Source organism: Heterodontus francisci, chromosome 13 (assembly GCF_036365525.1).
Source record: "Heterodontus francisci isolate sHetFra1 chromosome 13, sHetFra1.hap1, whole genome shotgun sequence".
In the NCBI taxonomy this organism is placed as follows: domain Eukaryota; kingdom Metazoa; phylum Chordata; class Chondrichthyes; order Heterodontiformes; family Heterodontidae; genus Heterodontus; species Heterodontus francisci.
Genome location: NC_090383.1, coordinates 115,938,073 through 115,960,782, shown reverse-complemented (window position 1 = coordinate 115,960,782; position 22,710 = coordinate 115,938,073). Strand labels below are relative to the sequence as shown.

Genomic DNA, 22,710 nt, shown 5'->3' with positions numbered 1-22,710 from the left:
TCTATTAGCCACCAGCTAGTGGGAAGGAAATGAAGGAACAAATTTGCAAGGAAATTACAGAGAGGTGCAAAGATTATAGGATAGTTATAATGGGGGACTTTAATTATCCAAACATAGACTGGGATAACAGTAGTGTAAAGGGCAGTGAGGGGCAAGAGTTCCCAGACTGTGCTTAGGAAAATTTTCTACAGCACTATGTTGCTAGTCCAATGAGAAAGGAAGCACTGTTACACCAGGTTCTTGGGAACGAGGTGGGCCAAGTGGATCAAGTATCAGTAGGAGAGCATTTAGGGGATAGTGATCATTGTATCAAAAGGTTTAGCCTGACTATGGAAAATGACAAAGAACAACCCAGAGTAAGAATAATTAACTGGGGGAAGGCCAACGTCAGTGGGGTAAGAATGGAGCTGGGGCGAATAAATTGGAGTAAAAGGTTGGCAGGAAAAATAGTAGCTGAACAATGGGCACCTTCAAAGAAGAGCTAGTTCGGGTACAGTCAAGGTATGGTCCCTCGAAGGGGAAAGGTTGGGCAAACAAATCCAGAGCTCCCTGGATGACAAATGAGGTAGAGGTTAAGATAAAGAAGAAAAAGTGTGCTTATGACAGATGCCAGGTAGAAAATACTATTGAGAACCAGGCTGAATATAGAGGGCCCAGAGGGGAAGTGAAAAAGCAAATAAGAGAAGCAAAGAGAGAGCATGAAAAGAGACTGGCAGCTAACATTAAAGGGAATCCCAAAGTTTTCTATAGACATTAAATAGTAAAAGGGTGGTAAAAAGAGGAGTGGGGCCAATTAGGGACCATAAAGAGGATTGACACATGGAGGCAGAGGGCATAGCTGAGATACTAAATGAATACTTTGCATCTGTCTTTATCGAGGAAGAAGATACAACCCAGGTAATGGTGAAAGAGGATGTAATTCAGACACTAGAAGGGTTTAAAATTGATAAAGAGGATGTATTAGATAGGCTGTCTGTACTTAAAGTGGATAAAGCACCAGGGCCGGATGAGATGCATCCAAGGATACTGAGGGAAGTGAGGGTGAAAATCGCAGAGGCACTGGCCATAATTTTTCAGTCTTCCTTAGACTCAGGGGTGGTGCCAGAGGACTGGAGAATTGCAAATGTTACACCCATTTTCAAAAAGGATGTAATGGTAAGCCCAGCAACTACAGGCCAGTCAGTTTAACTTCGATGATGGGGAAACGTCTAGAAAAAATAATTTGGGACAAAATTAATAGTCACATGGACAAATGTGGGTTAATTAAGGAAAGCCAGCATGGATTTCTTAAGGGAAAATCATGTTTAACTAACTTGCCGGAGTTTTTTGAGGAGATAACAGAGAGGGTTGATGAGAGCAATGCTGTTGATGTGGTGTACATGGACTGTCAAAAGACATTTGATACAGTGCCACACAACAGACTTGTGAGCAAAGTTATAGCTCATGGAATAAAAATGACAGTAGCAACATGGATACAAAATTGGCTGAGTAACAGGAAACAAAGAGTATTGGTTAATGGATGTTTTTCGGGCTGGAGGAAGGTTTGTAGTGGAGTTCCGCAGGGGTCAATGTTGGGACCCTTGTGTTTCCTGATATATATTAATAACCTAGACCTTGGTGTACAAGGCACAATTTCAAAGTTTGCAGATGATACAAAACTTGGAAGCATTGCAAACTGTGAGGAGGATAGTGTAGAACTCCAAAAGGACATAGACAAGTTGGTGGAATGGGCAGACAGGTGGCAGATGAAGTTCAATGCACAGAAATGTGAAGTGATTCATTTGGTAGGAAGAACATGGAGAGACAATATAGAATAAAGGGTACAATTCTAAAGAGGGTGCAGGAGCAGAGGGACCTGGGTGTATATGTGCATAAGTCATTAAAGGTAGCAGGACAGGTTGAGAGAGCAGTTAATAAAGCATACAGTATCCTGGGCTTTATTAATAGGGGCATAGAGTACAAGAGCAAGGAGGTTATGTTGAACTTGGATAAGACACTAGTTTGGCCTCAGCTGGAGTATTACGTCCAACTCTGGGCCCCGCACTTTAGGAAAAACATGAGGGCATTGGAGAGAGTACAGAAAAGATTCACAAGAATGATTCCAGGGATAAGGAATTTCAGTTATGAAGATAGATTGGAGAAGTTAGGACTGTTTTCCTTGAAGAAGAGAAGGCTGAGAGGTGATTTGATAGAGGTATTCAAAATCATGAGGGGTCTGGACAGAGTAGATAGAGAGAAACTGTTCCCACTCGTGAAAGGATCAAGAACAAGAGGGCACAGATTTAAAGTAATTGGTAAGAGAAGCAAAAGTGACATGAGGAAAAACTTTTTCACGCTGAGAGTGGTTAAGGTCTGGAATGCGCTGCCTGAGAACGTGGTGGAGGCAGGTTTAATTGAAGCATTCAAAAGGGAATTAGACAGTTATGTGAAAAGGAAGAATGTGCAGGGTTATGGAGAGAAGGTGGGAGAAAGGAACTGAGTGAATTGCTCCTTCAGAGAACCGGTGCAGACACGATGGGCCGAATGGCCTCCTTCTGCACTGTAACAATTCTGTGATTCTGTGAGTGGAATGAGCTGAGTTGCTCTTGCACAGAACTGGCACAGGCACAACCAGCTGACTGGACTCCTTCTGTGCTATAACCATTCTATGATTCTATGAAATTTGGTGTTGCCGAACCACTATTTTCTGATTTATCTTGTCTCATCCATGCCTTTGTTACCCCTTGATTTGACAATTCCAATGCACTCCTTGCTGGCCTTCCACATTCTACCCTTCATAAAATTCGAGGTCATCCAAAACTCTGCTACCAATGTCTTTACCTACACCAAGTCTCATTCACTTGTCACCCGTGTGCTCTCTGTTCCATATAGGTTCTTGGATAAGTAGTGACTTGATTTTAAAATTCTCATCCTGGTTTTCAAATTCCTCCATGGCCTCACCCCTCCCTATCTCCTCCAGCCCTACAACCCTCTGAGATATCTGCGCTCATCTAATTCTGGCCTCTTGAGCATCCCCAATTTTAGTCACTCTACCGTTTGTATCCCTGCCTTCAACTGCCAAGGCCCTAAGCTCTGGAATTCCCTCCCTAAACCTCTCTGGTTATCTACCTCCCTTTTTCCTTTTAGTCGTGGCTCAGTTGATAGCACTCTCACCTCTAAGTCACAAGGTTCCAAGTCCAAGTCCCATTCCAGGTCATGAATGCAACAATCAAGGCTGATACTTTAGTGTAGTACTGAGGGAGTGCTGCACTGTGAGCGATATTGTCTTTCAGTAAGATGTTCGGGTGCATATAAAAGATCCCATGGTGCTAATTTGAACAAGAACAGTGGAGTTAGCCTTGGTGCCCTTGGCCAATATTTATCCTTCAGTCAACATCACAAAACAGATTATCTGGTCATTACCACATTGCTGTTTGTGGGAGCTTGCTGTGCACAAATTGGCTGCCGCATTTCCTGCATTACAACAGTGACTACACTTCAAAAAGTACTTAATTGGTGGTAAAGCGGTTTGAGACATCTGGTGGTTGTGAAAGGTGCTATATAAATGCAAGTCTTACTTTTTTTTAAGACGCTCCTTAAAAGCTACTTCTTTAACCAAGCTTTTGGCCATCTCCCCAAAGATCACTTACTGTGGCTCAGTCTCTAATTTTGCTTTATAATGCTCCAATGAAGCACCTCGAGACATTCTATTACATCAAAGGTGCTATATAAATATAAATTGTTGTTGTTGTTGTCTCCTCTCCTAATCTCTCCACCAATCAATTGTGATATCCTTGGGCCTATAAGTGAAAACAAAATTACCACAGTGTGAGGAAGGTTCCACCATAATTAACTGCTTGATTGCTTTTGCGTTAGACCATCCTTATCTTTATTATGTAGACATGCATTGATGGCCCACATGTAAATCTATTGTTAACACATCCTATTCAAATTGGGATGGCATGATGTGATGGTAACACGAACAGTCAGAGATTATTATGGGTTTTTTTTCAGGTTTACAAAAGACCCTGCAGGGATAAATGAGTTATGAAGACCTCTCAACAGGTAGATGAACCTTAGTAATCACTCCTCCTCGGGAAGCTGTTCTGCTTGTTATATGGGCTCTTATGCTCTTCATTCACTTTAAACTAATTTGGAAACTGTTGATTTACACTCAAACAACTGTTATCTTAAAAAGGCAAGCTGCCATTCTTGCGCAGAAAGAGAAGCCACAAAAATTAGCTCAGGATACAAACCTTAAAAGAGATGTATGATTTTTATCATTGGCCAAGTCACACAGAGTCATGACCCTGTTATTTAGACTTGTAATTGTCAACAGGAATCCCTGAAATATTACTCATTCACGATGCTGGCACACGGAAACATGCAGATATTGTTGTTTTTGTATCTTCACGCTCTTCACTCTTAGCATAGTGTGCAGTAATGGAAGGATTGGCAGGCTGATTAACAGCCTGACAGGCCGCAAGGTGAACCCTCCTTCCATATAAAATTGAGGCCCCATCTGGCCTCTCAGGTGGATGCAAACGATCCCATGACACTGTTCGAAGGAGAGTAGGGGAGCTCTCCCCACCTCTCCCCCGACCACCCACCACTCACGCCACCTCCTCCCTCCCCTCTGCAATATCCTGGCCAATATCTATTCCCTCAAACAACACCTGACAACAGATTATCTGGTTATTTCACTGCTGTTAGTGGAACCTTGCTGTGTGCAAATTGGTTGCAGTGTTTCCTACATTGCGACAGTGACTACACTTCTAAAGCTTTTTGGGGCATCCTGGCGATGTGAAAGGCACCATATAAATGCATGTTCTTTCTTTTTCTTTCTTTAAGCGAGTTTTATATCTGGTATAATGAAGTGTTTGTGTCACCGGCCCCTGATGCTGGAAGATGCTGGAAGAACAACAGATCTTCTCAGCAACTACCCTCGGTTGCTTGAGGTTGGGGTTTCCGCTGACTATCCGAGACCAACGTGGCGGAAAGACACCACGAAAGCCAACATAGAAATGGCTGAACACTTTACCGCTCTGAACTCCATATGATCTGTTCTCACAGGTAAGATGTCCCTATGTTCTTAAGATCTTGCCTTGGCTCAATTGGTGGCACTCTCCTGTACAAGTAAGAAAATTGTGAGGTTAGGCGGATGATCTAGGCCGGTATTTCAGCGTAGTATTGAGAGAGTGCTGCACTGCCAGAGGTGCTGTCCTTTGGGTGAGCTGGTAAATCATGGTCCTGTCAGCCTGAAAGATACACTGGGGAGATGGTGGGGTTAATTTGGAAGCGATGGGAACAAATGGGCCGAAGAACCTCCTTCATCTGAATTTATCCTTTGTTAGGCATTTAAGCTCATTGATTTAACAGCTAGACCAGATGCAATAGTTCTGAAAGCAGCCATAATAATATATAGGTTGTAACACAAATCTTCCTTTTATGTTGCTTTGTATGGCCTGCAGGCAGCAGTCTACCTAAGACCCGTCTGAATGACATCCCGAATGCCTGTTAATTTAATTCACAGCAGCCGGCATTTGTGTGCTTAGTAATCTTTGAGGACACATATATTACAATAGCGACAGAAACATTTAATTACACGTTTCAATCCTTATGGATTTCATTTTCCTCTCTTCCTACATCAACCTGGACAGTCAGGGAGACTAAACATTGCAAGTGCAGTAATTTATGTCCGGGGAGCTGCAACACAACAGATCAGGTTTGCACACTAACAGATTATTGTTAACACATATGTCTTCAGAGATTACTAACTGCATACACAGGCTTACTGCAAGCATAGATCTGTTGGTAGCATTCTCACCTCTGGTCCTTCACCAGGACCTGAGTACATAAACTACATTGACACTCGAGCCATGTATTGACAGACATTGTATTCCTTAGACATGGCCCTTGTTACCTCTTCCAACGGGTGTTAAAGATCCCACTGTGCTACCTAAAGAAGAGCAAGACGTTCTCCCAGTCCAGGCCTCCTTCCCCTCCCTCAATCAGCACCACTAACCAAGAGGTTGACTAATCATTCACTTCACTCACTGTTTGTGGGTCAGAATGGTTGCAGCATTTGCCTAAAGAAATGGTCTGTTATACAGCGGAGTTATGCAAGTCAGGTGTTGGAGGAACCTTCTCAGATGTGAGGGCAACATTCAATCCTGGAATGGTCTCGGGCTTTATAAATAGTTCATTCTACTGTGAATTCAATGAATGTTTTGTGTTTTATCAATTTTGCCAACAGTCCAGTTTTGCATTGTCGATGAGTTCCTTACCTGCCTGTTGAGCTGAGCTCCGCCCCACTGGACTACCGACTGCTTCTTATGAGTGAAAGCTGGAATGAAGAATGTGTACACTCAATAATTGATAGTGGGAATGGAGTTGAATTACAGAAGAGGCAGGTAGCTCATTCATTTAGTAAGGGCCTATGACAGTGTTCATAACATAATTACACATGACTGTACCGCACAGTTTTTCTTCCTACCCTTTCCCTACTCCTTGCTGGGGTCAAACTCCGTACATGGAGTTAAATCGCAGGTCAACCATGATCTCATTGAATGGCAGAACAGGATCGAGGGGCTGAATGGCCTTCTCCCGATCCTATGTTCCTATAATCGCACCATCAGATATGGTATGGAGCAGAGAAATGTGTTAAATTTCCCCATGCTCACTGATCGTAGTTACGATTGTAACTAATTCATCCCAGATCAGTATTGAACCTGCGATATTCCTCATCTGTAGGCGTCAGCTACTCAACACCAACTTGCATTTATATAGCACCTTTGACATAGAAGAAAAATTCCCATGCTGCTCCACAGGAACGTAATGAGACAAAATCTGGCACTGAGGCACATAAGGAGATATTAGGACAGGCGCCCAAAAGTGTGGTCAAGGAGGTAGGTTTTAAGGTGGAGAGGAGGAGAATTTTATTAAGGGAATTCCAGAGCTCAGGACCCAGAGAACTGACGGCGTGGCCGCCAATGGTGGAGCAAAGGAAGTAGGCAACGTAAAACGCTCACTGCCTTAACCAGCTGAGCTATTGGGGGAAACCATATCATTCCCCTTTTGTTTGGAAAGCAACTGAAGGCAGTCCTGTGTGTCAGTAGTTTCGGTCCTGATACTGTTCCATATGTACATTTACAGCACTGTTGTGTCTTGGTTTTAATATCCTTTGAAACCGCAGCCTTCTGCTGGAGGCAAACCATGCAGAAGCACTTAATTGCTGAACCACGCAGCACTACATGAGGAACTGTTTTGTTGGTATGGGCTGCATGATGCAGTGTAGTACACGTTACATTGCAAATGCCCAGAGGATGTGTAATATGAGTAATCAGTGGCCTTCTTAACAACAGAACTACAAAGCATTTACGTCAATTGTGGCAAGTGAGGTTGCAGTGTAACTGAAAATTGAATTGGGTGGGGAGACGTAGCCAAATGTTGCCTTAAATTAAGAGTTCAAGGGAAGCTCCCTCATGGGCTTAGCGCTGTTCCAAGTCTGTACATGCCAGGAAGTCCCAAGTTTCCTGATCTCCGCTGGGAGAGGCTACAAATGCTCTCAGCATTTCCAGCCATGGGAGAGGGAATAACTTGAGTGTGGGCAGGCTACTTAACTAGTATTGTAAGGCAGCCCTCACCCAATGCCAGTATGAGTTCCTTCTAGCAGGCGATCGTTAGCGAGCAATCAGTCGTGGGAATACTGAGTGGCTGTTCTCCCCTCATCCTTAGCACTGGTGTGCTAAAGCTAATTGTAGATCCTTGGTTCAGGTCAAACAACACAGCACACAGCAGTGATCAAGCCTCAGGCATGTGTGGCTCCGTAGGATATCAGGCAGGACACTTCTGAACTGAGCTACTGTGGGAGTTAGACTTTGTCACAGAACTGACTCAATGAAAATCTATCAGCTGTGGCTCAGTGTGTAACACATTCACCTTTGAGTCTGAAGGTCATGGGGTCAAGTCCCACTCCACAGACTTGAATGCAAAGTCTAAACTGACATCTTGGTGCAATTCTGATGTGCTGTCTTCGGGCTGAGATGTTAAACTGAAGCCCTGTCTATTCTCTCAGGTGAATACTGACAATTCCAATACACTATTTCAAAGATGAGCAGGAAAGGTGTCCTGGCCAATATTTATCCCTCAACCAACATCACAAAAACAGATTATCTGGTCATTATCCCATTGCTGTCTGTGGGAGCTTGCTGTGTGCAAATTGGCTCCTGCATTTCCTACATTACAACAGTGGCAACTTGTCAAAAGTACTTCATTGGGTGTAAAGTGGTCTGGGATGTCCTGACATTGTGAAAGTTGCGATATAAATGCAAGTTCTTTCTTTCTTTTAAAAGTCAAGATGTAGTAAACTCGAATAAAAACAAGAAATGCTGGAAATATTCAGCAGGTCTGGCAGCATCTGTGGAGAGAGAAGCAGAGTTACCGTTTCAGGTCAGTGACCTTTCTTCAGAACTCACTGCAGAAAACTCACCTTGACCCAAATGCTGCAAGCACATGGGCCAGATACTACCATTTTCTGGCCAAAAGCATTTGAATAAGGTCCAGCAGTTGAATTCAGTCAGGGCCTCGAACAATGGTCCTGAAGAATGGTCACTCGGCTGAGACACCAGATGGCAGTCAGCACTCATCAAACCCACTCCAACGTGGGTCAGTGTGTCCACCAGAGGCAAGGGGAAAATCATAGGACAGAAAAAAATGCAGCTGTTTGTGAAAAGGACTGAAGGTGTTGTGGGAAAAATTCTCTTACAATCAAGTCTTCCTGACATCGGGATGCGCGCAACAGAGCGAATACATGCGGGGAACTCAGGTATGGAGCTCATCGTGCTCAAATTCTTAACCCGTGTGTAATCATGTGGGCCCAAAATCACAAACCGCACTCAAATTCCAGAGACAACCCTCTTGTCAGGCAAAGCTCTGTGCCGTAAAATGTGGAGCAGTAGCATTTCCCTCAGTCCTCCCACTCTTACAGCTGACCTACCCCTTCTTCAGTTTAGGGCCTTGGTATAACATCTCAGCCAAAAGGCAGCACCTCAGTACTGTGCTGAGGTGTCAGCTTAGATCTTGTGCACAAGTCTCTGGAGTGCAACTTAAACCTAGGACGCTCAGATTCACAGGCAAGTGTGTTACCCACTGAGCCAAGGCCGACACTGATAATAGGCTTTCATTGTGTCAGTTCTGCAACAAAGTTTAACTCCTGTGGTAGCTCAGTTCAGAAGTGTACTGCCTGATACCCTATTGAAGCATACGTGTCTGAGGCCTGATCACTGCTCAGTGCTTTGTTTTGTGCCTATGTTACAATGGATTGTGACACTGAATGGAGCGTAGTGGATTGATATAAATGCTAATGTATATTACAAAGCTTCTGAACACAGCCACCATGTAGTACGCAGGACAGGCCATTCGGCCCATCTGATCCATGTTAGTATTTATGCTCCACACGAGCCTCCTCCCACCCTTCCTCATCTCACCCTATCAGCATAGTCTTCTATTCAAGAAGTTCTCCCCAGTGTCCTGGCCAATATTTATCACACAATCAACATCACAAAAAACGGATTATCTGGTCATTATCACATTACTGTTTGTGGGAGCTTGCTGTGCACCAGTTAGCTGCCACATTTCCCACATTACAACAGCAACTACACTTCAAAAGTACTTAATTGGCTGTAAAGCGATTTGGGACATCTGGTTGTCGGGAAAGGCGCTATATAAATGAAAGTCTTCTTTTTTCTTTTCTCCCTCATGTATTTAATTAACTTCCCCTTAAATGCATTATGCTGTTTGCCTCAACCAGTCCATGTACGATCATATATCAGCCTTTGGCTGAAAGCTGTTTAACTACAAGGCATGCTGTTGTTTGAGTGCCAGGACCCTGGGCACAGCCACCATAATGTTCACTCACTGTCCACCAGCCCCCCAACTTCCACCATTTGCTGGGAGTTGGCCATAATTAATTGCTCATGGTGAACTCTTGGTCCACATTTAGATCTTGTGTACAGATCAATGCTGTGGCCAACATTTATAAACAGAAGGACTCTTAGGAGCACGAACATTACCTTTGGCCACATGTATGACACCTACATCAGCTCCCAGTTCAGCAATTTTAAAATTCTCATCCTTGTTTTCAAATCCCTCCATGGCCTCACCCCTCCCTATCTCTGTAATCTCCTCCAGTCCCACAACCCTCCAAGGTCTCTGCATTCCTCTAATTCTGCCCTCTTGCACATCCCTGATTTCAATCGCTCCACCACTGGCGGCCCTAAGCTCAGGAATTCCCTCCCTAAACCTTTCTGCCTCTCTACATCCCTCTCCTCCTTTAAGATGCTCCCTAAAAACCTACCTTTTTGACCAAGCTTTTGGTCAGCTCCCCTAATATCTCCCTATGTGACTCGGTGTCAAATATTTGTTTGATTACGCCCGTGTGAAGTGCCCTGGGGTGTTTCACTATGTTAAAGGTGCTATATAAATGCAAGTTGTTGTCGTGTGGAAGCATCAAGAGACTCCAAGCCAGGCAACTGTGAGATCCACACAGGTAGGGATTCTGTTTACCCGTCTGGGTTCTCTCCCTGTACCGACACACCCCACTTAGCTAAGGCTAAAGATATTAAAAGATACGACAGAGCAGTATTTACTTCAAGACACAAGGGAAGACTTTTCATTTTGACATTTCTGGTGCAGAACCACACCCGAAAATTTGTTACAGATGGAAAATCACTGGCTGGCTAGGGCCACACAATTTCCCAAAATCTCATATTTCTGGACTAGCAATACACAGGCTTGGACTAATAATCGTGATGAGAAACTGAGTTCAAATTTGAGAAGTTGGATTCAGTTAGGGAAAATAATCTGGAAATAAAATGCTGGTCTCAATAAAAGTGACCATGAAACAATTGGATTGTTGGGAGAATCCAGCTAGTTGACTAACGTTCTTTAGGGAAGGAAACCTTACCCAGTCTGGCTGATATGTGACTCCAGCCCCACACCAATGTGATTGACTCCTAATAGCCTCGCGTAGCGGGCCAGACACAGCTGTATCAAACCGCTACACATCAGTTCATGACGAATGGCCCACCACCATCATCTCAGGGAAACTGAGGATGGGCAATAAATGTTGACCTTGCCAGCAGCACCCACATTCCGAGATTCACTTTTTTTTTTAGAAGATACACACAGCCAAGAACCTCCAAATATTCTCAGGGGTGCTTCCTAGAGTTTAACCAGCTAAGCCTTTTTTTTTAATCCTTTCATGGATGTGGGCATCACTGGCAAGGCCAACATTTATTGCCCAAAACTAATTGCCCTTGAGAACTGAATGGCTTGCCTAGGCACAAAGCTCTGGAATTCCCTCCCTACACCTCTCTGCCTCACTTTCCATCTTTAGGACTCTCCTTAAAACCTTTGCCTTTGACCAAGCCTTTGGCCATCTGCCCTAATATTGCCTTGTGTGGCTCAGTTTTGCTTTATAATGCTCCTGTGAAGTGCCTTGGGATGTTTTATTACGTTAAAGATGTTATATAAAATTGTTGTTGTTATATTTGTACCCTTTGTGAATAGTCTGTTTTGTCAAGTTCCTTGATCTCTGGAGTTTTGATTAATTTTGGGGACCATGGAAGATTTGTGCAGGTCTTTCCCTCAGAAGCTTAGATGGGTGAGTAAATTGTTCGGAGGCCTTTCTGACACCAAGTCCCTTGAGGCAGCACAGCCTCACCATCTCCTGTTGTGCAAATGATAAGGCGTGGTTCACAATTAAACCACCTAGGACTGACGGGAGTAACCTAGGTGGAAGGAGATAGAAGTTACTGGCCAAGGATCAGCAGTGAGGATTCCATAGGGTAGATTTTTAGCTTTGTCACCTGGGCAGCCACAGAAAGCTCTGGCGAGACAGGTCCGCACACCTCCTGTAGAAGCCTCCATCCCCTCTTGAAATTGCTTCCATACATTTCAGTAGAACTGGAACAACTCAGCTTGGAACTTCTCCACTAGATCTTGCTCTCCGCACCAAGGTCTTCACACCAAAGGATCTAAACCCAAAGAACTTTCCTTGAATCAAAGCACCAATTCTGACAGTGAGCCACATGCCAACTCACCTGCTGTGTATTTCCAGTAACTTTATTCTCGTTCTCCTCTTCCACTGCTCACTGTTTCACTTTTTTGTCAATCTGACTTTCTTCCAAACTCCATGTCTCCCTTCCTTCACCATTATACCAATAGTATCCAACAGAGGGAGCTGTTGCCTTACAGACCACATGTCCCCGGGCCAATTTTCCTGACATTTGCCTCCCCCTCCCCTTCACCTGACGGGAATTACCATTTTCTTGGGACCAAATATTAGGTAAGAGGGGCGGAAATCACCTGCCGAATTCTGGGAACTTTCCCAAGAGAATGTGGGCTGGGCCTACTCCCTCCATGGGCAAAAGGCCACCCCAGCTGCAGAAATGAGGTGCATGGGATGACCTCCCACCTGCTTCATCACTGGCACCCAGTGAAACATGGCGCTATGGCCCGTCCTCACAAATCCTGCCAGACTTACAGTGCTGGGCACAGGCTATGACTCCGAGTGGTCTGGAGGATTATTGCACATACCAGTCTACCCTGTAAGTTTACAGGAAAATTTGCTGAGCGAGGCAGGAGATATTTTTATGCTTTTGGGAATTGTTTGTTGGGAATTGTGAGTGTGTGTGTGTTAGTGCTTGGGCGTAAGTTGAAAACAGGTATGGGGCCCCCGACCCCCAACACCCCTGGTTGAATTGCACTGAAGTGTCAGCCAAGATTTTTGTACTGAAGTCTTTGAAGTGGGGCTTGAACCCATAGCCTCCTGACTCAGCGAGGAGAGGGGAGAAAATTGTGAAAGAATTAGCACATAGCCTAGAAATTGAATTCTGTCCAAATTAGGACTCGATCCTGATGCAGCACATACTGTTCCTGCTTGATAAACCCATTGACAAGAAGATGGAAAATTGGTCCCTTTTTTCTTATGCGAGACAGACGGGCTGCGGGTGCCAGAGGCAGTTCACCAGTCCTCAAGGGGGTGGGGGTGTGTGGCAGGGGTGGGGGGGGTGGCGGCAAGTAGTGGCTGACAGCAGCCGACAGATTTAACATGGAGGAAGGGGGAGCAATCCTTCTTCCCCCCGACTTCACAACAATATAGATAAGAAAGGCCAAACTTAGCTCTCTGGTAGCAGCCCTTTTAGGCATTGCTGCTTTCGGCTGTCAAACGCCTGCAGAAACTGACTGCAGCACATACAAATTTTGCAAAGTGAGAGTGTGGGGGGTGGGGGGGGGCCTCAGAATAGGTGGTAGCCCCTCCATTTGCACATGCAAAGCCCCAGTGCCTGTTTCAGGTGTGAGCCATAGACCCCTTTACTAATAGCGCAGGCAACAGATGTCCAGCAAGGAATGTGCATGTTCACAGCAATCACTTTTCACCTGTTACATACACGTGGTACAATCCGATCTCTAGGCCGAAGCAATAAGCAAACTTTTCTGCAAATGAACAGAAAAGATTTACGAGTATGTTCCAGCTATGAGGATAGATGGGAGAAGTTGGGCTGTTCTGGAAGAGAAGGTTGAGAGGAGATTTGATAGAGGTGTTCACAATCATGAGGGGTCTGGACAAAGTAGGTAGGGAGAAACTGTTCCCATTGGCAGAAGAACTGAGAACCAGAGGACACCGATTTAAGGTGATTGGCAAAAGAACCAAAGGCAGCATGAGGAAAAACCTTTTTACGCAGCGAGTGGTTAGGATCTGGAATGCACGGCCTGAGAGTGTGGTGGAGGCTACAGCATGGCTACCTGACCCGAACGCAGCGGGACCCGATGACGTGTATTGGGTTCTGGTCAGGTCGGGTCACTCTTCCGGGTCCGGCATTCGGGCTTGGGTCGGGTCGGACTGGGTCGGACACAGTGACAGCCAGGACATCAAGGCGGGGAACACTCCGCACTGGTCTGCAGTGAGCAATTCCATCCAAGGTAGAGCACAACCTCTTCAATAAAGTTGATTTTATTCCGGTGGTCAGGTCGGGTCAGGTCGGGTCGGGGGACGGGAAAAACTGAAAGGACTCGGGCCGGGTCGAGCTCGGGATCGGATGGGGTTCTGTCGAGCTTGGGTCGGGTTTCATTTGCAGACCCGAGCAGACCTCTGGTCGAGGCAGATTCAATCATGGCTTTCAAAAGAGAATTGGATAATTATCTGAAGAGAAAAAAATTGCAGGGCTACAGGGAAAATGCGGTGTGGTGGGGGGGAGTGGGCTTAGCTGAGTTATACCTGCAGAGATCCGGCACGGACATGATGGGCCGAATGGCCTCCTTCTGAGAGGTAATCATTCTATGATTCTATAATTAACGGAAGACTTTTGAAGGGAGGGAGAGAGAAGGGGCTTGGTAAGGGAGAGAGCATGACTACCCAAGGCTTCACCACTAATAGCGGAGCAATGGGCAGCGAAGTTTGAGAGTTTGAAGAAAGAGGGGTGAGTGTGAGGATAAAGGCTTGAAGAAGATTGCAGGCCTAAGGTGATGTGTAAATGGTTATTAAGATTTAGACCTCACTGTGCTGAGGAACCAGGAGCTAAAGCAGGTCAGTAAGAATGCAGGTGATAGGATTGCGTGGGTTAGTGTGGGATAGGTTACTACTGAGGTGTCCTGGGTGAGTGGGGTTTGTGAAGTGGAGTTTGCGATGTGGGTGAGGAGAATGTTGAAGAAGTTAAGCCACAAAGTGACATGACCACAGAACCACAAAAGGCATTGTAACGCTGTGGAAATTTGCAGGGCAAGGTGCCGTGAGCAACAATTTAGCAAAATTTCACAACAGCTTTCTATCATTCTCTCTCAGTTTGAAAATAATTTCTTGTGGTGCCTAATCTCTATTGAGGCTTGTTAATTTTGTATAGTAATTACTCTGTACTCACAGGTCAAATTAATTAACTTGCTGACATAGAATCTCACAGCTCAGAAGGAGGCCATTCAGCCCATCGTGCTATGCCAACTCTTTGAATGAGCTGTCCGATTAATCCCACTCCCCTGCTCTTTCCCCACAGCCCTGCAAGTCTTTCCTTTTCAAATATTTCTCCAATTTTGTTTTGAAAGTTACTATCAACTCTGCTTCCACCAGCCTTTCAGGCAGCGCATTCCAGGTCATATGAACATATGAACTAGGAGCAGCAGTCGGCCATTCTGCCCCTCGAGCCTGCTCTGCCATTCCAAAAGATCATGGCTGATCGGTTTGGGACACAACTCCACTTTCCACCTACCCCCGATACCCTTTGTCTCCCTTGTTTATCAAGAATCTGTCGACCTCTGCCTTAAAAACATTCAGCGATCCTGCCTCCACCGCCCTCCGGGGAAGAGAGTTCCACAGACTCACAACCCTCTGAGAGAAAAAAATTCTCCTCATCTCTGTCTTATTTTTAAACTGTGCCCCCTAGTTTTAGTCGCTCCCACAAGAGGAAACATCCTTTCCAAATCCACCCTTTCATGTCCCCTCAGGATCTTATATGTTTCAATAAGATCTCTCATCCTTCTAAACTCCAATTAATTCCAGCCCAACTTGTTCAACCTTTCCTCGTATCATAAGTGAGTCACAACAATGCATAAGAAAATAGTCTCCTCATCTCACTCCTAGTTCTTTTGGCATTTCCATCTCCCACCAGGCTGGGATTATACCTTGTCAAATTTCTCCAGTTTCCAGTTCCCACATTCAATTATGTGAATCTTTTTTCACAACTTCGCACTTTAAGTCCAAGAATCATATTCACTGCACCTTCCTGAACCCTCTCTGTATAATGCAGACAGGGGTGGTGGTCATTGTCTGTCTGAAACAAGAGTGGTCTAAATTCCACACAACACATTCCAAGCGTGGCCTTGCCAATCAACCTCACAAAGTTGGGATAACTTGTTTTGACATATAATCAAATGCCCTGAAGATGAATCCTGATATTTGGATAACCTTACTGATAACTAGTGTTCCACTGACTGGAGATTCTGCTAAAACAATCAGCATTCATTTGCAAATCCCTGTCCACTTGTGCCTTTGTTAATGAATCGCTGATTGGTGGGGACCACATGAAATCTTGTATTTCATTTCAATTTTGTGTATGTATTCCTTGTTTAAAATTTCAGTTGTGGCTTTGGAACACAGGAACAGGAGAAGGTCATTCAGCCCTTCAAACCCTGTTGTGCCATTCAGTTAGATTGGGCCACCTTTAATATGAACATAGGAAATAGGAGCAGGAGTAGGCCAATAGATCATGGCTGATCATCTAACTCAATGCCATTTGCCCACACTATCCCCATACCCCTTGACATCTTAATATCTAGAAATCTATCGATCTCGATCTTGAACATACTCAATGACTGAGCCTCCACAGCCCTCTGGGGTAGAGAATTCCACAGATTCACCATCCTCTGTGTGAAGAAATTCCTCCTCATCTCAGTCCTAAATGGCCTACCTCTTATTCTGAGACTGCATCCCCTGGTTCTGGGCCTCCCCTGGCCAGGGGAAGCATCTACCCTGTTGAGCCCTGTAAGAATTTTGTATGCTTCAATGAGATTACCTCTCAAAGCTGTAAACTCCAGTGAATGTAAGCCCAGTCTCCTCAATCTCTCTTCAGAGGACAATCCCACCATCCCAGTGATCAGTCTGGTGAACCTTCATTGCATTCCCTCTATGGCAAGTATATCCTTCCTTAGGTAAGCAGAGCAAAACTATACACAATATTCCAGGCATGGTCTTACCAAGGCTCTATACAATTGCAGCAAAATGACTTTACTCCTGTACTCAGATCCTCTTGCAACAAAGGCCAACATTCCATTTGTTTTCCTAATTGCTTGCTGCACCTGCATGTTAGCTTTCATAGAACATAGAACAGTACAGCACAGTACAGGCCCTTCGGCCCACGATGTTGTGCCGAACATTTAACCTACTCTAATATCAAACTAACTACCTACCCTTCATTCTACTATCATCCATGTACCTAACCAAGAGTCGCTTAAATGTCCCTAATGTATCTGCTTCTACTACCACCGCTGGCAGCGCATTCCACGCACCCACCACTCTCTGTGTAAAGAACCTACCTCTGACATCTCCCCGAAACCTTCCTCCAATCACCTTAAAATTATGCCCCCTGGTGATAGCCCTTTCCACCCTGGGAAAAAGTCTCTGGCTATCCACTCTATCTATGCCTCTCATCATCTTGTACCCCTCTATCAAGTCACCTCTCATCCTTCTTCGCTCCAATGAGAAAAGCCCTAGCTCCCTCAACCTTTCTTCATAAGACATGCCCTCCAGTCCAGGCAGCATCCTGGTAAATCTCCTCTGCACCCTCTCTAAAGCTTCCACATCCTTCCTATAATGAGGCGACCAGAACTGAACACAATATTCCAAGTGTGGTCGAACCAGGGCCTTATAGAGCTGCAGCATAACTTCGCGGCTCTTAAACTCAATTCCCCTGTTAATGAAAGCCAACACACCATACGCCTTTCAGTGACTTATGAACAAGGAACATTTAGCCTTTCTGTCATGAAGAAGCACTTGATAGAGGGGAGAGAAGACTGCATGGACATTGCCAGTGTGAGGAGATGTACTGGTTGATGTTGTGCTCCATTTTGTGCTCCTCCTACCAAATTGATTTGTATAGTTGCAGATCTACCCAATCTCGCACACACTGGCCATATCCAACAACAATAACCATGCTGACAACAGCAGCAACCTGCATTTATATATCTCCTGTCACCTAAAGGCACCTATTTCACTGTTCCTTCAGTGTCGCTGGGTCAAAAACCCAGAACTCCCTCCCTAACAGCACTGTGGGTGTACCTACACCACATGGACTGCAAGACGGCATCTCACCACCACCTGCTCAAGGGCAATTAAGGATGGGCAATAAATGTTGGCCTTGCCAGCAATGCCCACATCCCATGAAGGAAAAAAAGCATGTGACAAGGTGCACCACTGATGGGTGATATGGAAAACAGACACGCGTGAAAATTCACCAGCCCCTGTTTTTGGGTCCACTATCGGTGGTGTGTGGGCAGCCCACGCCCTAATTGGGCTTTAACTCTCCTTCAAATTTTTGACAAGTTGCCTGCACTGCTCATGCCTGCACAGGCAGCTCATTCTTTTACTTAGCAGAATATACTGGGGCAGTTATCTCACCAGCAGTGACCTGAAGGTACGTTTCAGGAAATGGGGGTGCAGGGGGTGAGGGGGTGGTAAGGACGATCGTAACAACTGTGGAGTCTGGACAGACAATATTTATGGGTCCTTGTGCCCTCTTGAGCCTGTATTGTGCCTGTAATTTCTACCCCACTGAACTGGATGGGAGAGGAGAGGAGGGGTGAGCAAAGGCTTACGGGATTGGCATTGCCACATTTCCACAAGTGCTGCTCCGATCCAAAGATAGCACCACCACCCCTCCCACCGCCTACCTCCATGTACATAAGTTTCAGGTCATCCCTTCACTTTCTCTTCCACCTTGATCTCCCTCCCTTCCTGCACTGACTCACTCAGTTCCTTTGAACACGATCACTCCCCCTTTGAGCTGTCATCTGGCCACACAGCTCTGCATCGTCAGAAAAGTTATTTCTGTAACTCCCCTCCTCCTCCATGTTGTTTATGAGCAGTGCGACCTGCAGGGTCCCTGGAACAGACCCCTGCAGATTGTCACCAGTCACTGCCCCTCCTGATGGAGCATCATCCATTTATCTCTCTTCACAGGAGCAACTGACTCATATCCCCCATGAGCACAACAAAAAAAAGGAGCCTTAACCTTTCACAAAGGTGAGTCACTCCCTTTTGACAAGCCAGACGTGATTCTTTGCTCTGAAGGAAATATTGTACCAGGGTCTCACCTGGTCTCTCGCCTCTTTCGCACTGAACGCTTTAATTTTCTTGCTTTCTTCTCCTCCATTTCCTGTGACTGGCTCAAAATACATCATGCTCTTCTTGTTTCATTATTTGCCAAGGCAAAAAATAGTGTGTCATCTGTCCAAACAGCAGGTACGACCCAGTTTGACAAGTATCAGCACTAATGATGGCTGCCAGGCATAAGGCAGCCACCGTTCCCATTACACCAGATCACCATAACAACCCATCCAACCAATTAAAGGGGCCACTGTATGCCAGCAAACCATCTCACAGCTTTGACTTACATTAAGACAGCCCTAATCCTGTTGAGAAATAGAAAATAAGCAGAAGATGCATTTATATAGCTCCAGTCTCAGGACAGCCCAAAGTGCTTGACAGCCAATGAAATATTTTTTGAAATGTGGTCACTGTTGTAATGTAGGAAACTCAGCAGCCGATTTGCACACAGCAAGATCCCACAAACAGCAATGTGATAAACCCAGATTATCTCTTTTTAGGTGTTGGTTGAGGGATAAAATATTAGCCATGGACACTTCTGCTTTTCTTCAAAATAGTACTATGGGCTGTCTTCATAGCGTCACAGAGAGATACAGCACTGAAATAGGCCCTTCGGCCCACCGAGTCTGTGCCGACCATCAACCACCCATTTATACTAATCCTTCATTAATCCCATATTCCCTACCACATCCCCACCTTCCCTTTTGTATTCATATGAGGAGGCAGATTTACAAGAACACAAGAAATAGGAGCAGGAGTAGACCATACGGCCCATTGAGCCTGCTCCGCCATTCAATACGATCATGGCTGATCTTGGGTTTCAATTCCACTCTCCTGCCCGCTTCCCATATCCCTTGATTCCCTGCAAGAACAAAAATCTGTCTATCCCAGCATTAAATATATTCAATGATGGAGCATCCACAACCCTCTGGGGTAGAGAATTCCAAAGATTCACAACCCTTTGAGTGAAGTAAATTATCCTCATCTCAGTCCTGAATGATTGATCCTTTATCTTGAGACTGTGTCCCCGTGTTCTAGATTCCCTGACCAGTGGGAACAATCTCTCAGCTTCTACCCTATCAAGCCCTTTCGGAATCTTGTATGTCTCAATTAGATCATCTCTCATTCTTCTAAACTCCAGAGAATATAGGCCCAATTTACTCAGCCTCTCATCATAGAACAACCCCTTCATCGCAGGGACCAATTGACTAAATCTTCACTGTACTGCCTCCAGTGCAAGTATATTCTTTCTTAAATGTGGAGACCAAAACTGCACACAGTATTCCAGGTGCAGTCTCACCAAAGCCCTGTACAATTGTAGTAAGACTTCTTTATTCCTGTACTCCAATCCCCTTGCAATAAAGGCCAACACGCCATTTGCCTTCCTAATAGCCTGCTGCGCTTGCATGTAAACTTTGTGCATTCCTTTTACGAGTACATCCAAGTCTCTCTGAGCATCAACATTTACCAGTTTCACACCTTTTAACAAATATTCTGCTTTTCTATTTTTATGACCAAAGTGTATAACTTCACACTCCCCTACATTATACTCCATTTGCCATCTTTTTGCCCATTCACTTAACCTGTCTATATCTCTTTGAAGCCTCTCTACATCCTCCCCGCAGCTTACCTTTCCACCGAGCTTTGCAACATCAGCAAACTTAGATACATTACTCTCTGTCTCTTCATCCAAGTCATTAATATAGCGTGTGAATAGCTGAGGCCCCAGCACTGATCCTTGCGGCACCCCACTATTCAATGCCTGCCAACTTGAAAATGCCCCATTTATGCCCACTTCTGCTTCCTGTCTATTAACCAATCCTGTAACATGCTAATACATTACCCCCAACTCTACGAGCCCTTATCTTGCCTATCAATCTTTTATGTGGCACCTTATCGAATGCGTTTTGGAAATCCAGGTATACAACACCTACTGGTTCCCCTTTATCGACCCTACTAGTTACATCCTCAAAAAATTCTAATGAATTTGCCAAACAGGATCTCCCTTTAGTAAAACCATGCTGACTTGTTCTAATCATACTATGCTTTACCAAGTGCAATGTTAAGACTTCTTTAATAATAGTTTCCAGCATCTTCCCAATGACTGATGTTAGGCTAATGGGCCTGCTGTTTTCTCTCTACCTCCTTTCTTGAAAAGCGGTGTAACATTTGCCAACTTCCAATCTGATGGGACATTCCTGAATCTAAGGAATTCTGGAAAATCATAGCCAGCGCATCCACTGTCTCTGCAGCTATCTCTTTTAGAACCCTAGGATGTAGGCCATCTGGTCTCAGACATATTTGTCAGATTTTAGTCCCTCAAGTTTCTCCAATACCTTTTCTCTGCTGATATCAATTTCCTTAATTTTCTCACTCTTTTTAGCCCCTAGGTTACTGCCTATTTCTGGTATGGAACTTGTGTCTTCTACTGTGAAGACAGACACAAAATATTTGTTCAATGCCTCTGCCATTTCCTCATTCTCCATGATGATTTCTCCTGTCTCTGTCTCTAAAGAACCAATGTCTACTTTAGCTACATTCTTCCTTTTTATGTACTTACAAAAACTCTTACAATCTGTTTTTATATTGCTGGCGAGTTTAGTCTCATTCTATTTTTCCCTTTTTATCAACGTTTTGGTGGCCCTTTGCTGGTTTCTATAACAATCCCAATCCTCAGACTTGCTACTATTTTTTGCAACATTTTTTAAGCCTGTTCTTTTAGTCTAATACTCTACTTAACTTCCTGAGTGAGCCACGGATGGGTCTGTATTGACGCGTTTTTGTTTTTGAACGGAACGTACTTTTGTTGAACCCTTTGAATTGTTTCTTTAAATATTTCCCACTGTTCATTTACCACCAGACCTTCCAAGTTCTCCCCTCATACCTTTGTAATTGGTTTTGTTTAAGTTTAAAATTGAAATGTGTCATTTTCAAACTCAATATGAAATTCAATAGTATTATGATCACTATTTCCCAGTGGATCTTTTACTATGACATTGCTAATTAACGCTGTTTCATTACACAATATGAGACCTAAGATAGCTTTATCCCTAGTTGGTTCTACAATGTAATGCTCCAAGAAACTGTCACAAAAACATTCCACAAATTCATCTTCTAGACCACTGTTGCCAATTTGATTGTCCCAGTCTATATGCAGATTAAAGTCCCCCACAATTAATACATTACCTTTGTTACAAGCTCCAATAATTTCCCATTTAATGTTCTGTACAATAATAACAACTACTGTTAAGGGACTGTAAACTACTCCCACCAGTGTTTTCTGACTCCTGCTATTCCTAATTTCCACCCAAACTGATTCTACTTCATGATCTTCTGAGGCCATATCCCTTCTTATTAATGTCCTTATGTCATCCTTTACTGTCAGGGCTACCCCTCCTCCTTTGCCATTCTGTCTGTCTGTCCGAAATATTGTGTACCCTGGAATATTCATTTCCCAACCTTGATCTCCTTGTAACCATGTCTTGGTAATGGCAATTAGATCTAGATCATTTACCTCTATTTGTGCCACTAGTTCATCTATCTTATTACAGATGCTTCGTGCATTCAGATTTAGGAACTTTAATTTCATTTTTTTACCTCTATTCCCTGAAATCACCTTATTTGCTGATGTACATATTTTGTTAAACTCTCTGTCCCTTTCTGTCCCATTCTGTTGGCATTTACCCACATCATTATCCTGCTCCGATGCCCTGACCTCTCTCTTTGGATTTCTAAGTTTCCCTTGACCCAAACCCTCCCCCCACCACCACTCTGAGTTGGTTTAATGTCTCATCCAGAAGATGACACCTCCAACAGTGAAGCACTCCCTCAGTACTGGGCTGAACTGTCAGCCTGAA

At 44.5% G+C, this 22,710-nt stretch overlaps 1 long non-coding RNA gene across 1 annotated transcript in view; it reads left to right on the top strand.

The window, feature by feature from the left end:
* Positions 1-4,984: 4,984 nt before the first annotated feature.
* Positions 4,985-22,710, top strand: part of LOC137376155 (uncharacterized) — a 39,640-nt gene continuing 21,914 nt past the window's right edge. The window contains exon 1 of the long non-coding RNA XR_010976137.1: positions 4,985-5,052. This is a non-coding gene — a long non-coding RNA (uncharacterized lncRNA). The remainder of the gene's footprint in view (positions 5,053-22,710) is intronic.